This window comes from Idiotropiscis lumnitzeri, chromosome 2, assembly GCF_059441095.1.
Source record: "Idiotropiscis lumnitzeri isolate Australia: NSW breed Sydney's pygmy pipehorse chromosome 2, RoL_Ilum_1.0, whole genome shotgun sequence".
Taxonomy (NCBI): domain Eukaryota; kingdom Metazoa; phylum Chordata; class Actinopteri; order Syngnathiformes; family Syngnathidae; genus Idiotropiscis; species Idiotropiscis lumnitzeri.
Window position 1 is genome coordinate 33,989,582 of NC_142392.1, and position 17,094 is coordinate 34,006,675.

Consider the following 17,094-nt stretch of genomic DNA (forward strand, 5'->3'; position numbering starts at 1 on the left):
CTGCCTGCCTCTCGGGGCAACTCCGTCATACTCACCATTGTGGATCGCTTCTCCAAGTCTGCTCACTTCGTCGCCTTGCCTAAGCTTCCGTCTGCCCTAGAGACGGCCAACCTGCTTGTGCTTCATGTTTTTAGGCTTCACGGAATCCCGACGGACTTGGTGTCCGACCGAGGCCCACAATTCGTGTCCCGGGTGTGGAAGCGATTCTGCCGGTCCCTGGGGGCTACGTCAAGCCTGTCATCCGGGTACCACCCTTAGTCCAATAGACAGTCTGAAAGGACAAATCAGGACCTGGAAGCTGCTCTGCGGTGGATGTGTCTCGATCGGCCATCCTTGTGGGCCAACCATCTGCCATGGGTGGAGTATGCGCACAACACGCTGGTCTCGTCTGCCACGGAGCGCTCTCCCTTCATGACCGCCTATGGCTACCAGCCTCCGCTGTTTCCATCCCAGGAGGGGGTGGTGGAGGTTCCGTCCATCCAGTTCCATCTTAAGCGGGCGCATTGCATCTGGAGGGAGGCCAGGGCGGCCCTGTCCTGCACCGCCGAGCGCAATCGGCGGATCGCTGACCGCCGTCGGCGTCCCGCCCCGGTCTACAAAGTGTTCTGTTCTGCTTCAGGGTTGCATTCACTCACACGATCGCTTGAACTTTCACATGATATATTGTATGCACCACACCTTACTTTAAGCATGTTTTGTTGTGAGTGTGGGACGCAAACCCCACTTTCTCCTTTTTATCATCACTCACCAGACATTAACACTCTACTTTCTTCTACACACCCTAACATTAAACCAATTGAGCATCATAAGACATAGACCGGGAATTATAAACATGAGACACAACAACCCAGTAGAACGCAGCCCAGCAAGGGCCACAAATTGCCACGGGACACACACAACGTATAGACAATTGCACAACAAATACATGTCACAATTAACATACAGACAACAGCACAAACACACAAAAGAGCAAGTGAACCACATTGGAACACCCCGAAATCAAGAAACTGTCAACAATATCGGAACACCTTAAAATCTATTCTATATTCCAGCAACCGGAACGCTCCACGCCTCGGTCAACCACGTATACCGTGACTGCCCGCTCTTTTACCGTGACTGCGCACTCTTTATTGAGGTTGCAGTGCGACCATCAGCTCGTCAGCTGTGCACTTCCCTCCACCGTGTATGCCTCTGCAGCGACAAATAATGGCGGTCCGAAAGATCCAATCTTTCCCAGCCTCAGGCCACTTATATACTATACTATACTAACTATACTGAGCGTCACTTTATTGGGATCGCCGTGCACACGTTCTGATAGTCAGCTGTGCATCCCCTTCTTCGACTGCCAGAGCAGGAGTCCCCCTTTTTGACTGCGGGTGCTAATTTCTGTTGCCGGCCGAGCCCCCTACTTATTTCACCTGCGTACGCTTCCAATATTACTAGTAATCCATGCGCAATCTACATTCTACACAAAGCATTCCTGAAGTCCAGAAACAATATATCCAGAAACACTAATAAAATTTAACGGTCTAATAATCGGCCACGTCTTTCCACTCTACAATATAACAAATCAGGAGCCTTCTAATAAACAGGCTCTCCCCTACCTTTGTTCTGATTGTCCAAACCTGGAATATTGTAGAGTGTGAATAACAAGCCGCAAGGACTCCCTTTTTGAGAAAATCACGTCGGGGTCACCAAAACTGCTGGAGTTGAGCCATCGAGAAAACGAGAAATATTTCGTAAATGAACCTGAAAAGCCAAACTTACTCCAATGCGTGTTCGTTTTTTGTACTCAAGAAGAAAAGGGTCAAATAAAGACTCAACAACAGCTGATTAGAGTTCCGATATTTTAGTTTCTTCGATTTCTGGAGTTGAGGAAATAGTATCTGGGCGTCTTTTTCTTAATCTGACGAGAAACTGTACTCGGACGAGTACAATTGAAAAATGGCGCGCTGATCTCAGCCCAGCCTCACATTTTAAAGGTTTTCTATGTCAAGGGTCATGTAGGTTGAATCGGTCGTCCTTGCTCCCTCCCCCGTTCCACGTTCCACGTCCAAGGCTGACCTTCTCAGGCAGGCGGCAGTCTCTCCGTCTCTCATTCCCCTGTAATCTCGTCAGTGTACAGATTGTGTGGTCTATGTTTTCCCAGATCAGATTATGTTTTTGGGGTGTTCTTGATCACGTCCCTGTGACGTCCTCCCCGGCCCAACTTGATATGTTTCTATCTTCTATGGCCTAAGTGGAAAATGTGTTTTGTCGTATTTTCCATGAAGTGCTATCTGGTTTGTCATCAGCTTGACCTGAGAAGACTGAATCTGTTTGTTCCGAATGAGAGTGTGGGTCATGAAAATACTATGTGTGCAAGTTTGAGGTCTTACATTTAAACGAAGTCATATAAATTTCGCATATGAATGCATCAGTAAACACCATGATTACAATCCCAGTCAATCTTATCGATGCACTGTACTTCTATTTTCATTTGATGAATGCTTTTTGTTAAATCAATGTTGAACATATTCAATAAATGTGAACCTGCTAAATTAAATAATTGACCTTCTGTCCCATAAGTGTTTAAAATAATGGCAGCAATCGTAATACAATCCTTCACTATTAATTACATAACGCCTACAATAAAGCATAACTTTAACTCTATTGATGAAAGTAAAGTTTAATTTAGGCTATCAAGTAACTCAGTGGTGGGCCTTCAAGGTCTTCTCAGCTGGCCAAACATAACCAATAGAAAAAAAAAATGATCATCATCGTTGCATTGATGTCATATTATAGCTGAGCGTTGTACCAATCAGAATTCCGCTCGCTCGTGTTGCCAGGCAGGTTTCACAATAGCAGGAGTGGGCATTATGCATTCCGAGGCCTTAAGATGCAATTGTGCGAGCATCTCTTCTGTCAAAGTCAATGAGCTTTCATATTTGTTAGACGGTTGCGATAGCCAATCAGATCACGAGTTGGTTACAGTGAGCCTTCTCGCTGGCCTTATGCTGAGGGTGATGAATGCGTTTTGTGATTGGATACTCACTTGTGAGGGGGCGGCGCGATGCCGAATGAACACACCCGAAAGTCGTAATTGGCGACCGTTCGAAAATCTAAAATATATTCTTGCTTTTTTTAAACCACAATGGACGAAGGAGGGAAAAGCGTGGATTTAATTGCAGATACACTTGCAAGGACATTTTCAAGTCGGACCTTTCAAGAGAAGCTATATCGTCCAACACTCACTCAGTGGTGCGTAAGTGTGTTTCTGGATATTATTTGTCCAGCCGTGGTGTCATAAATGATGGTATTTTGATGTGGATTCATTCAAGTAGGACAAAGTAGGACTTCACTGAAGGCACCTTAAATTACTTCCATACCCTGGAAGGTTACTGACCTGGCGAGAGAATTGCCCCCACCATAAACAATGCTCAGGCCTATTTTCTCTCAGGGCAGTATATGGTTACATCGGAACTTCAGAACCAAGACTGGTCACTTCTGTGAGCTCCAGTCCCTTCATAGTTTCATACAGAGAATTACTTCCCAGATCTAAATTAGGCCATTTTAAAATTTCCCTTTTTCATTATATAAGTAATCCAACGAATACAAAATATAATAGCATGAAAAAAAATATTTGGTATATTTGACAAAATGAAAGTTTTTCCGAAGTGAGATTGTGCTTAGCAACTGTTTTGAAACAATTCTGATACTGCTTATGATCAATTACAGCATCAATAAGAGTGACTAGTAGCGAGACTGATACCCAATCGCCAGGCTACAATGGGTTAAGCTGTCTGTTATATCCAATCAGACAAGCGTGAGCCCTTGACTAGACACTGCTTACAATCAATTACAGTATCAAATAATATAATAGTCACAACTCAGATCAATTGCTATGACTTATTATTAACTTCAGGATCGCGGATCGTCGGCGACTTACATGGACAGCAAACACTTCACTGCGTTAAACAAGCGGCACATTTTATTTAACCCACAGTATAAAGTGTACAAGCAAGCAAGCAAGCAACAATTGTATTTCAGCTCATAGATTACATGCAATACATAAATCTCATTACTGTGTGCTGGAAGGACGGAGAGCCCCGGCGTCCTCAGTAATGCGAGCAAAAAATACGATGCTGGGCGTCCGCGCGTAGAACCCTCAGCCGACTCTACTTTCGTTTTGCCTCCGTCACATTCTTATAGCCAATATCGCACCCCATTCCCTCCCGTTCGAGTGCGCTTTGATGGTTCGCATGGCCCTTCGCACAACTTTGGCCTTTGCCAATCCTCACTCCCTTTTCGTTATCGGCTGTACCTTTTCGCATGAGTCAGACATTCCTGGTGCTTAGGCCCTGTACGAATTCTCTCCAATTATTCCCGTTCTCATAACACATAGATACAGACATCTACTAACGCGTATATATAGGTAGAAAATGGTTATTATGCAGCATTTATGTGGTAAAACAACATTAATAAACCATATTTCACTTCACACAGGATGTACGCAGGGGTTTGTGAAGAGATGAAATGAAAGTACGTGGAAGTTCGGCCTAATTAGGGGGGTTGCTGCTTCGTTTGTTTTTATTGTTATTTGTGTTGACACATGTGGGGCATGTGTCAAAGGGGGGAGATAGGTCCAGTATTTTGTTTTCATAATTGTTTTTTGCATGTAAGGATTTTTAATAGTATTACCTCCACAAGCAGAGAGGATTCAGAGAAAAACTGTTTACTCGCTTTTAACGCACATAAGCAACATTCTCCAACAGCGCCCTCACCCTCGCAACATCTCGCGGTACCTCACAAACTCTCGCACCTGCGCTGTTAGAATAACATAACTTAACAATCTCCCCTTTTTTATTTTTTTGTGTTGCATTAACAAAAATATAGGTGTACTATAGAACATACAGTTAAACAAAAATACAGTACAGTTCAAATTCAGTACTAGAGGAACATTTACAGTTTAAGTTTCTAAACCCCTTCGCTGAGAGCTCTCAAGAGGCCAAGTGCAGATGCCCCTGTTTTGGTTAAGCAGTTAGCAAGTTGTTCTTTGGTAGCTGACCAGATAATTTGCTCAATGGTCCCCGAATGCATTAGCTCTTCCATATTGCTGATTTCAAGACGCAGTCTTTTCTCTGTAACAAACTTGGTGGATTTAACTGCATCCAGTAGAGAATGATTGTCTGTTACACATACAATGGGTATGCTACTGCATGAACAGTCACCAGTTGTGATTTCTGAGTACAGTGTTGCAAGAAAAATGGCACTGTCAATCCCATCTGCAAGAGCTAACGTTTCCCCTGCCAAACTACTCCTCACAACCCTTCTGATACGTTTTGACTGCCATGATATAGGTGAGAACTTTCCATTTTCACCCATGAGCATGATAAAATGCCCACCCTGCGTACCACCATCAGAGAGGTTTCCCATGGAGGAATCGCTGAACACTATAAGTTTTAGGGAGCTGTTCTCACCCAGGTGCTGAAATCGCAACTTGACACTCTCTGATTTAAGTTTCCTAATGAGCTTGTTTGCACCATGTAGAGTTTGAACCGTGGCATGTTTGGTGTTAGATGCCAAGATAGAAACATCACACATCATATCTGGTCTACTCTGCCTCGCTACCCACAATATTTGCCCTATCTTTGATTTGAGTATGTCTACTTCATTGTCAGTCAGTGGTGCTTCACGTTGTGTTGCTCTGGTGGGGTCAATGGTGATACTTTGCAGATTTTTAATGTAAATATTTTGTTGTACCTGTATCTCATCCTGCACAGAATGTATTTCCATTCCTATGTAGCTGAAGTTGCTGTTCTCCTCCCTACCAACCTGGAAGGCAGTTTTTAACTGAGGAATGACTTTTGTGGAAAATGCATTTGTGCCCCCCCAAATAAAGTCATCGACATGGGATGCAAGGATTCCTGTCACCTGACCACACTGATCTAACCAGTAAAACACAGCTGGATCTACTTTTGATACAGTGGCTCCTAAATGTCGCATGGTGTCTCTGACTCTATTATACCAGTACAAAGAAGCATCTGTCAGACCATAAACACACTAATTTAACTTCCACACAGTTCCTTTGTTCTGTGCCTCCTGAGGAGGACGGATGTAAATGTCCCTTGTTAGTGTCTTGCCTTGTAAAAAGGCGGATTTAATGTCCATTGAATTCAGCTGCCACTTGTTTTGACATATGACGGCCATGATCATCTTCAAAGACTCTGTGGCACATGTCGGTGAATCTTTGGGAAGGTCCTTGCTATTTATCTCCTCGAAACCTCTTGCTACTAGGCGGGCCTTGGGTACAACACCAGCAGCATTTTCTTTAAGTGTGCACACCCACCTTGTTGAGATGCATTTCTGACCTTCATCTGTGATTTCATCAAATACATTGTTTTTCTTCCAATTTAAGATTTCTTCGTGTTTAGCTGCAAGAAAAATGTCCTCCTGCACTACTCACACATCTTCGTTGTTTGCACATGCTTCTGCCTGCTCTGATGGAAATACATGTACACCATCCATTGCTCCGAGATTTACTGATCCTGTTGTGCCCGCATCTTCTGCAGGCTGGCTGAACTGCAAGTTGTACCAGTCTTTGTGTTTTCCAGTAGCTTTTCCAGCTCGGCTGAGGACAGTTCCTGTGTAACTTTGTCCACTTTGTTTGTCTTTATAGGTGACCACTTGGCCAGTCTTGAGCTTAGGTCCTTCATAAGTAGTCTTTTGCGGCACCTGAGATCGATCAAAGCTCCTTCCTGCATTCAGCTCTGATTCATGTGGGAGTTCTTCATTACCATCAGCACTTTGAGGTCCATTGTGTGTCACTTTCTCATTGTCGCTTTCAAATCCGCTGAGATCTGCTGCTGCCGTCGCTGGTAAATTTACAATAGTGTCCATTTCTTGTTCTATGTCTATGTCCACCACCTCTTTAGTTGAGGGATCATCTACTTTTCTCAGTCTGGTGTGATGCACTCGCACATATGCTCCACCGTGTCTTACAAATACAACAGCACCATCTTGGCCTATCACGACCCCTGGTCCTTTCCACTCATTGCAGTCCACCCTCTTATAGTAGACTTTGTCTCCCGTGTCATACTTGTCATCGACGGGCCGTAGTTGTTTGCGCAGGGCTCTTTTGATTCTCTCTGAGCATTCTGACTCTATAAATGCTTTTCTCATTGCATGTAGAGTTGTGATGTGCTGAGCTACCCAGGAGCTCACATTTGTTTCCAGGGCTGGGGGCTTATCAATGAGCACTGACGGCAAGTTTGGATTCTGGCCAAATACTAGTTGATAAGGGCTATACCCGTGTACGTTGTGCATGGAGTTCTTCGCCATTGGTGTCCAATCAAGTGCAGTCTTCCAATCACAGTTGTTGTCTTTTTTAACTTTCAGCAACATCTCGGTGAGCGTTCGATTATGCCTTTCCAAAAGGCCATTACTCCATGGACTGTAGGCTGCAGTAGTTTTGATCTCAATATTAAATATTTCCGCCATATCTTTTTTTTCCTCATTATTGAATTCACCTCCATTGTCACTGAACAGCCTGCGCGGCGGGCCATGGACACTGATCCAACAGTGAATAAACTGTCTCACAATCTCTTTTGGTTTCTTTGTGGCGACGATGCCCCCTGCACTGAAGGGAGTGAAGTGATCAATAGCATGTAGATACCACACATTTGGCTCAAGTTAATGCAAGTCAACAGCTACAGTTTCATTATAAGTTGAAGCCATGGGAAGTCCTACAACAGGTTTGCGCTTTGGTCAGCTGTACCTTCTGCATGTTTCACAGTCCTTGACAATATTCTGGAGAATTACCTTGCTTTCTTTGTCTATAGTGCCCGAGCAAGCCAGTAACTTCAGCAACCTTTCTTCTGAGGCATGTCCAAACTGTCTGTGCAATTTCAGAAGTATCTTCTCCTTTTCTTTCACACTCATGTAATTTTTAACGATGAGAACCTCATCTTCGCTCATTGTCTGAGGCTTACTTGCTTTCTCTTTATCATGACCATCATCTCTTAAGTTTACACAATAGTGCCCTGAAGATGTTAACTCAAGTTTAACTGGCATTTTAAACATTGTTGCTTTGTCGTTTGCAACGTCCAATACAGCCCTTGCTCTCTTCAGTGAGGCCTTGCTCAAAAGCATTGGTATATTTGCTGGAACAACTTCAGTTTCTATTTTGCATCTGGTCTGCCCTATCTTTGCTGGAAGAGTCACTTTTCTTGTGGAGTGAACTATTTTGCCATCACCAAATCTAAATGGCCTTGTGCTGACTTCACCCACCATTTTGTCGAGTTCACTCTGTGCCAGTCCATTGGTGTAATCTTCAAGCCATTTCTCACCACACACTGTTCTTGTGCAGGCTGTGTCAATCACTGCTGATCCTAGCGCTTCCACCATGAAGATTTCAGCATGTGACAACGTTTCATTGGAAAGCAGAGTGATATTGCATTCTTCAATATCTTCCTTTTGTCCTTCATCTTTTGTCAATTTGACACTTTCTCCTCTGTGTGGACAGTCCTTTGCCCAGTAAAATGTACTCTGACAGACTGCACATCTCGTTCTTCTGCCACGTTTGTCAATGGGATTCGTTCCTTGCGCGGCGGCTTGAGGTTTGCTTTCACTTTTAAATGAATGTCTCGTGAAATAGGCACATTCACTGTCTGTCCTCATTTGCTGTTTGCTGGCGCCCTCTTGTGTTGAAGTGACGTCTCCAAAAATTATTTTCAAAGCAGATTTCATGTTGCCGAAGGAAACAATTGGGCAAGCTGTCAGCGCTAACTGTTTATCTTTTACGTTGAGACCAGCAGTATCTAGAAGTTTGAAGGCTAGGACGGCATCCGGGAGCTCCATTTTAAACGAACGTACCTTGTTGTACCTTCGCTCAAATTCGACGATGTAGTCCACCATGGACACACTGCTTTCTCTTGAAATGCCATCGAACTCCGTATACGCTTCGTACTGTCGATCCTTTTCTTCTCTTAAAAAGACCGAATCCAACTTTGTCAAGAGTGTAGCCATCCCAGTGTCGGAATTCAAGCCGTCGGCGGCAATTTCCAGCGCACTTTCCCTCGCTCTTCCAGTTAGCGACAAGGTAACGGCTAGCGCTTGTTTCTTTTCCTCGAGGTCGGTGACTCTTCTCCATATCTCAATTTCATTTTTCCATGTTTCATAGGACGTCTTCTCGCCAAATGGCGGTGGAATCTTGTAATTGCCAGCAGCAGCCATCCTCTGCGACCAATATTAACTCCACAAGCAGAGAGGATTCAGAGAAAAACTGTTTACTCGCTTTTAACACACATAAGCAACATTCTCCAACAGCGCCCTCACCCTCGCAACATCTCGCGGTACCTCACAAACTCTCCCACCTGCGCTGTTAGAATAACATAACTTAACAAATAGGACATGTCAACAATGATCATGCAGAGGTGAAAGAGTTGAAGATTGAGCCCAGCAGGAAGAATGCAAGCAGAGCGCTGTGGTCTCACCTCCATCTACTGTGGGACCAGGAAGTCAGGCAGCCCCCACGCAGGAGATAAGGGGTGATAGTTATAAACAAGTGCCAGTCCCTCCTTTGTAGAAAGAATTGCCCCTTCTAAAAGCCATATGTGATTGCATAAATATTCCGTTTTATCAGTTCAACTAACGCGTGTGCGTCCTAGTGTGCATTGAAAGATTCAGCATAAAATATGTTTAAAAATTTGGATAATAACTAAAGCAAAATTAGAATGAGAAAGATAATTGGCTACATAATCATTGGGGTGAAATTAATCTTCATTGCAAGAAGCGGTGATTTAAATAGAGAAATCTAAGATCATAAAAGGATTAATGCATGTTCCGTGGAATGTGATTTGTCAACACAGAAACGCCCTGAGTCAAGTCAAGTCAAGTCAATTTTATTTGTATAGCCCTTAATGACAGACAGTCTCAAAGGGCTTTACATAGCCACAATCGACATCCCCGATCTTAACCCCCAGGAGGGCAAGGAAAAACTCACAAAACCTCATTAGGGGAAAAGTGAGAAACCTTGAGAAGGGACCACAGATGGGGGAATCCCCCTTCCAGGATGACCACGCTGCAATGGATGCCAACTGGGCAACATTTGACACATACAATGATGCTATGCGATAATAGATGAGATAATATAAGAGTCAATTGAATGAAGCGCTGCAGGAAGATGACTTCAGTGGAGTGATGAAAACGTGAACATATGGTTAAGGAACAGGTCTCTTTGACGGCCAAAGTCTGACTATGGTAAACAATTGATAATTAGACCTCAATGAAGTGATTGTGCAGTTGAAAAAGTTCATATATTGACTGTGAAAAGCTAAAGTGAGAAACTAGGATTAACTATTTGGCAAACACTAGAACGTATTCAGTCTCGAGGAAGACTGAATGCAGTAAAATTGCAATAAGAAGAACAATAAACCAGCCCAGAGTGTTTCAATGTCCCGGAAACAAAAGTTTGGGATTGCCCCTGAGGGTGAAATTCCTCTCTGAACTCCTCCTTTTTACCCCCGGCAGCAACTCATGAAACAGGGAGACTGATAAGAGATACAATTTTGTTGAAACAGAACATGCAAGGTTAAAGGTCATGCAAAACGAAAAAAAAAAAAACCATCTAATGTTCCATACTTCAGTTTGGCGACGGATGTACAAGGGTAATTCAATTAATGAAACGACATTTTGAGATGGAAATGACAGGAATATGATGAATTATCATGTTATGAGGGGACTTTTGATTGACAGTTAATTGATATAAATTAAATTAGAAATTTTTAGTCTGCGGATAATTCACTTCCAAGAATACTGACTCATGGGTTGAGGAAAACGGGGTTATATTAGTTAGTTAAAAAAGAATAGCTAAATTATAATTGACGTGTTCATGGGGATTGAATATGAATCATAAACAGAAGACAAAACCAATTGGCATTGGCATTTGTAAAATATGATGAGGGATTAAGTTTGTGAGCTCTTATGGGAGACGGGGCGAGACGCGAATGGATTGAAGCTTCCGCCAGTGACCCGTCCAATAGTGTCACCACCACTCAGCTGTGCCGGGTGGCCGTCCTCGAGGGCGTGCGCCTCCCAGTTACTGACATCATGCGAAACAGTCCGTCAATGAGAAACTGCTAATCAGTATGAGTAGAACCCCCGTTTTTGCATCGATGAAAGAAAATATTGTATTGGATGTAGAAAAAGAATTGTTACAGTTGCGGGTTCAGGGGGCCAAGAGTGCTAATTCACCGGGAAAGGAAAAAAGAATATGGGGGGAAAAAAATTAAATAAAACGGGGCGGAAGCAGCTAATGCAGCAGCCGACGCATGCAGCTCCCATTGCGTCTGCTCTTTCCGTTTCCGCTGCTCCTGGGCCAGGTTCTGGTGACGCAGTGCCACAGCAGGATTGTTGTCCGCACCGGCCGGTTAACAAGGTCACATAACAGAAGTGGGGGTGGTTATAGACATGGGTTGTGAGTGGGACGTGCTCTTGCTGTGGGGTGTGGGGTCACTGGGTGATGAGCGGTCCAAACCGAGCCACTTCCTGAAATGTGCCATCCTGTGGTCCAGCGCCACGCCAGTCACAAAGAGCTCCACTAGCACTGGGGCGCCATCGCTACCCCCTCCTCCGACAACGCTTCGATGGCTTCCAAACGCACACTTGACGCCTCAACCCGATTGGGACCCCATTCCACGATAGGGGTGCCCACGGAGCCTCAGCATTCAAGGACCGGCAAGTCTTGGCATTCCGATGACGATTGATGGACAACAGTTTTAGATGGTGGAACAAGATATTCCACGCTTTGCAAGTTCCTTCTGCATATCCCAGTGAGCAACAACACTGTTACGCTTGTAGGACTCTTGACATTGGCCGAGTCACTGCCATGGACCGAACCCACACCTGTGAAACACTGGAATTCGAGTGGGACTGAATTTGACTGTGCACTTCCGCCGGGGGAAGCATATGTTGTCCTCCGTTCCAGTCGACTGGGCAGCTCTGAGACCAGGGTCTCCATCCTCCCGCGGGTGGTCCGTCCTGTTCCTGCTCTGGTTTGCCCAGTGAAGCCGCCTCCACCCCTTCAAACCACCAATTGGTCCTTTTCATTGAACACTGAGTTCTGATGATTTGGTTTGTCAGGATGCATTCACCCAATTTCGAGGGTCAGAAGTGCGTCTTGCATTAGGATTATGTATTTGTGATGTCTACCGGTGCTGCCTCGCATGTGTGCCTTGCCCCAGAGCAGAGGAAACGGTATGAATTGTCTCTGTTCGCTGAGCCACAAATCACATTAACTATCGGTGCGCATCATCATACTAAAGATTTCGGCCCATTGGTGAAGACTTTTGGCAGAGTTAATTTCAGATGTAGAATACTCCATGTCACTAGCAGGGTGTGGTGTTTCAGCACCCATTCCGAATTCTTCTGTTATGGAACATTTTCCGAATCTCGGCACTGTGGTAGACAGTGAATGGTTCACTCTGAAGCGAAATCTGTTTGCGTCTCTGCCAGAGGGGTTGTGGACCCGGGGTCTGACTGATGTACTCTGCTCCACAACTTCTCCAATTTGTTTTTGCTATATCTGCGAAATCCCCCATTTGACATAGTTAATGCCGGCACAGCTTGTGTGCTCCGCCCCTCTGTTGTCCTTACTTTCATCCTTGTTTTCATCTTCAGTCTTTATAGGGACAACATTCAGTGGTGACTTGTTGATCTCCTCCTCCTCCTCCTCCTTTTTGATGTGAGTCCAGTCTGGCTCCTCTTTCACAGAACGGAGATCATTTTGTCTGACGTCTGCAGGACACAAAAAGACAAATTTGAACGCACAGTGGAGAAAAACCCTTTTCCTGCTCAGTGTGTGGTAAATGCTTCTCTCAAAAGACTCATTTAGTAAGGCACACAAGAACACACAGTGGAGAAAAACCCTTTTCATGCTCAGTTTGTGGAAAATGCTTCTCTCAAAAGGCACATATAACATATCACACAAGAACGCACAGTGGAGAAAAACCCTTTTCCTGCTCAGTGTGTGGTAGACGCTTCTCTGTAAAGTCAAATTTAACTTGTCACACAAGAACACACACTGGAGAAAAACCTTTTTCCTGCTCAGTTTGTGCCAAGAGTTTCTCTCAAAAGTCGCATTTAACAATCCACACAACAACACACACTGGAGACAAGCCATTCAGTTGCAGCGTTTGTTCTAAAAAATTTGCCACTAAACAGGGAGCTGAAAGACACGATTGTGCTGGCGAGAATTGCTGTGATCCTTGAAGCTTAAAAAAAGACGAAAAAAACAGAAGAAACTGACTATTTGTGGTAAGATGTAAATGTGATTTTGAATAAAATATGATGAATTTAATTTTGAAAAGCTTTTTTTATTGACATTAAGCCAATGTGATCAGTGCCAGAAGAAGCAACGTGTTTGAGTGATGATTTTTTTTTTGTGTTTCATCAAACATGTATATGAAATTAATTGCCTTCGCCTGGAACAACATTTGTTAACGTTATGCTTTTCAGTTGTCTTTTTAATCGTACTTAATGGAAAAGGTGTGAGAAGAAACGGTGCTTATGAAATCGGTGCCTTCAACAATCATCAATGAAATCACTTGTTCCACTTGCTCAACTGGCCTTCATTACGCTGTGAAAAGGTGAAAAACAGATGTAGAAGTTGAACTATAAAAAGAACAAGAAAGAGAAACGCAAATAGTCTCAGTTTCTCTCAAAGGTTTTGGAATGTCAGGAGTTGGCAACTTGATGGCGACTGGAGTCAGCGCTGGTTTTCTCGCTGTGTTTGGCTGGCTCGTATATGTATGGTCCATTGAACAAAACTCAAACTCTTCAAATATCCCCTCAGATACATTTAATATTTCACTTTCTGAATACATTTCTGACTGGCTAAATACACTTTCTAGGTCGAGCTCTATCAAGCGTTTGGGGTTTGTTGCTAAGCAGAATCTCACTTCGGAAAAAACTATCATTTTGTTAAATATACCCAATTAAATATTTTATACGTTGGATTATTTATATAATTAAATAGGGAAATATTAAAATTGGCAACCACATACAGACCTAATTCAATTAATAAGAAATATGGAAACATTTTATAAATATTGAGCTCATTGAGAAGAGTCCTAATCTTGAAATAAATATTGAATTATAAAAATGACTAATGTTTTAAATTATTTCAATAACCCGACCCCGGATGAGCGGCAGAAAATGGCTGGATGGATGGAATAATTTAAATTACATACATATTCAAATGAACAAATATGTTAAGAAATATTCAAGTGTGAAATAAAAAGGTTTAAATTAATATTTATATAATTTCACATATTAAAATAATTTAATAAATATTGTATTATTACAGAAGCAAGCTTAAATATAAATTGAAATAAATGAAAAAAAAAAGTCGTGTATTTTTAAATGGCCGAATTTAGATATGGGAAGTAATTCTCTTTATGAAACTATGAAGGGACTGGAGTTCACAGAAGTGACCAGTCTTGGTTCTGAAGTTCCGATGTAACCAGATACTGCCCTGAGAGAAAATAGGCCTGAGCATTGTTTATGGTGGGGGCAATTCTCTCGCCAGGTCAGTGACCTTCCAGGGTATGGAAGTAATTTAAGGTGGTCACGAGTAGACTGGTCGTATCAAAGGGGAGACGCATCTGCTCTCCCTCTGGGGGACTTTTGGACGGAAATCCCGAAGACTAGCGTGATGGGAATGCATATGCAACAAGGGAAAATGAGATATTCATGTCCTTTTTGGGCATTCCCTGTAAGAAGGGAATGTCTGAGAGGGGGCTCGCACGTTTTTGGGGAGACTTCTTTTGACATCAGCATGTGACGAGAATAAAATCTTTTTCGAACCAGTTCTTTTCCATCACCAATCCAGCCTTGCTCGGCTGCCTCTCCGGAAGGCAGCAAGGACCCACACTTCAAAGACAAAATATACGACATATTGAAAGAAAAATAATACTCAAATGTTGAAATAAGTATAGAATTGAATGAATAAACAAAAAAGAAATAAATACCTCCTGGAAAATATGATAATTTTCAACATTTTTCTTTCTTGCACATTCGTAAACAACCGTAATTTTTTTTTTTACTTTTACTTTTTAAGTTACTTCAGTGCATTTCACACCTGTGCCTTCAGTGAAGTCCTACTTCGGCCTACTTGAATGAATCCACATCAAAATATCATCATTTTTGACACCACGGCTGGACAAATAATATCCAGAAAAACACTTACACACTGAAGGAGTCTATTACTATTGATTACTGGCATTATTTTGAACACATGCGGGACAGAATGTCGATTATTAAAGTTAGCAGGTTCATATTTACTGAACATTTTCAAAAATTGATGAAACAAAAAGCAATTATCAAATGAAACTAGAAGCACAAGTCACAAGAATGACTGGGATTGTAGGCCTGATGTTTACTGATTATATTATTCTTAAATGCTAAATTTATAGTACTTAGTTGCAATGTGTGAACTTTATTGAAATTCTCAGTAGTGAGAATAGATTTGCGCACATAGCATTTCCATGAGCTGCTCTCACATTCACAGCACTTGATGGACAAATACGACGAAGCACATTCTCCACATTGGCTGTAGAGATGCAAACATACCAAACTAGGCACTGGACGACTCACACAGACGCTATCAAAAGAAAAACACATTCCGAAAGACATAACAACTGGAGATCGGAGCACATGCACATACGCATGCACACACACATACACTTGCACATACACACGCACACATGCACACCGACAAGATTACAGAAGAATGCCAGCGGAAAGAGAGACGGAGGGACGGCCCGCCGGAGAAGGCCAACCTTGGCCTGCCAGTCTACGGGACCATATGCTATATGACTTAGTTTAAATGTAAGACCTCAAAATTGCACACATAGTATTTTCATGACCCACACTCTCATTCAGAACAAACAGATTCAGTCTGCTCAGGTCAAACTGATGACAAACCAGTAAAGGATTTTGTACGATTGACTACAAGTTATATGTATTCAGTTTAATGCAATAAAGATATGTGCTGATTGTGCTTTGATTCAATGTGCGGTGGAAGGACAGGGCAGGCTGTATGAAAGGCGTAGGACGCCGTAGGTGGTAGATTTTTTTTGTAAAGGACGAGCCGCACTTCTGATAACGAGGGGGGGGTGTCGTCCTCTGTTGGGTACAGGGATGCGCAGAGCTGTAATGGTAGGAACCGAGCCCCAGGCTTTGTATTAGATCTCCTGTTAGGAATAAATCCGCTCCCGTGTGAAGTTGCCGGCTTCCTGGTCATCTTTCTCTCAAAACGAGCGTGCATAATTATTGGATGAATGTAGGTCGTGTTTGGTGAACCATTAATGGAGTCAGATAATTAATTTGAACTATTTTGGTAAACGTTTGGTACATTTAAAGTTAGAAATCCCAACAATTTTTGGTGACCCCGACGTGATGAGAGGGAGAGGACTGCAAAAGAAATCCACAGACTTCGAATAAGAGAACCACAGGGTCTCAGGGACCCATATCCACACCAAGTGACGACTTGTTGAACGGAAAGGAAATCCCGACTTAGACCTGTTTTCCTCTGGTGGTACCACATCTAAAAGGTAAGCAGAATACCTGTTACTACATGTCTGAATTCTGCACAATTGGGGAAAAATAAATGTAACAGAGGAAAACGGGGATAATTGGGACATTAAATATTAAAAGTGTGGATTGTCACACGGTGTAAAATCAGGGATTTACGTATCGCGAAGTCGTAATAAGGTGTCAAATCTGGGATTTACTTATTACTCAATTTGTGGTTCTGATACAGTGTAAAATCTGGGATTTACGTATCGCGAAGTCGTAATAAGGTGTAAAATCTGGGATTTACTTATTACAAAAATAGTCTGGGACTATATGTGGTATTGATACGTTTTAAAATCTGGGATTTACGTATCTCAATTTGTGTGCAAGTGTAAGCAGTGTGATTGGTGTGATATAATTTGGACTGTTTTGTTTGATATTTGGCTTGGATGCATGGGAGTGGATTGTTCAGGTGGAGAGGAGATAGGTGTGATATGGGGCTCGGTTCCGATGAAGTGTATGAAAGCGATGGTGTGTGGC

General features: G+C 42.9%; 1 protein-coding gene across 1 annotated transcript in view; it reads right to left on the minus strand.

Annotated features, from left to right (window-relative positions):
* The window catches only part of LOC148342366 (uncharacterized), a 157,941-nt gene that overhangs the window by 54,469 nt on the left and 86,378 nt on the right, over window positions 1-17,094 (minus strand). The gene's annotated exons all lie outside the window — the stretch shown is intronic.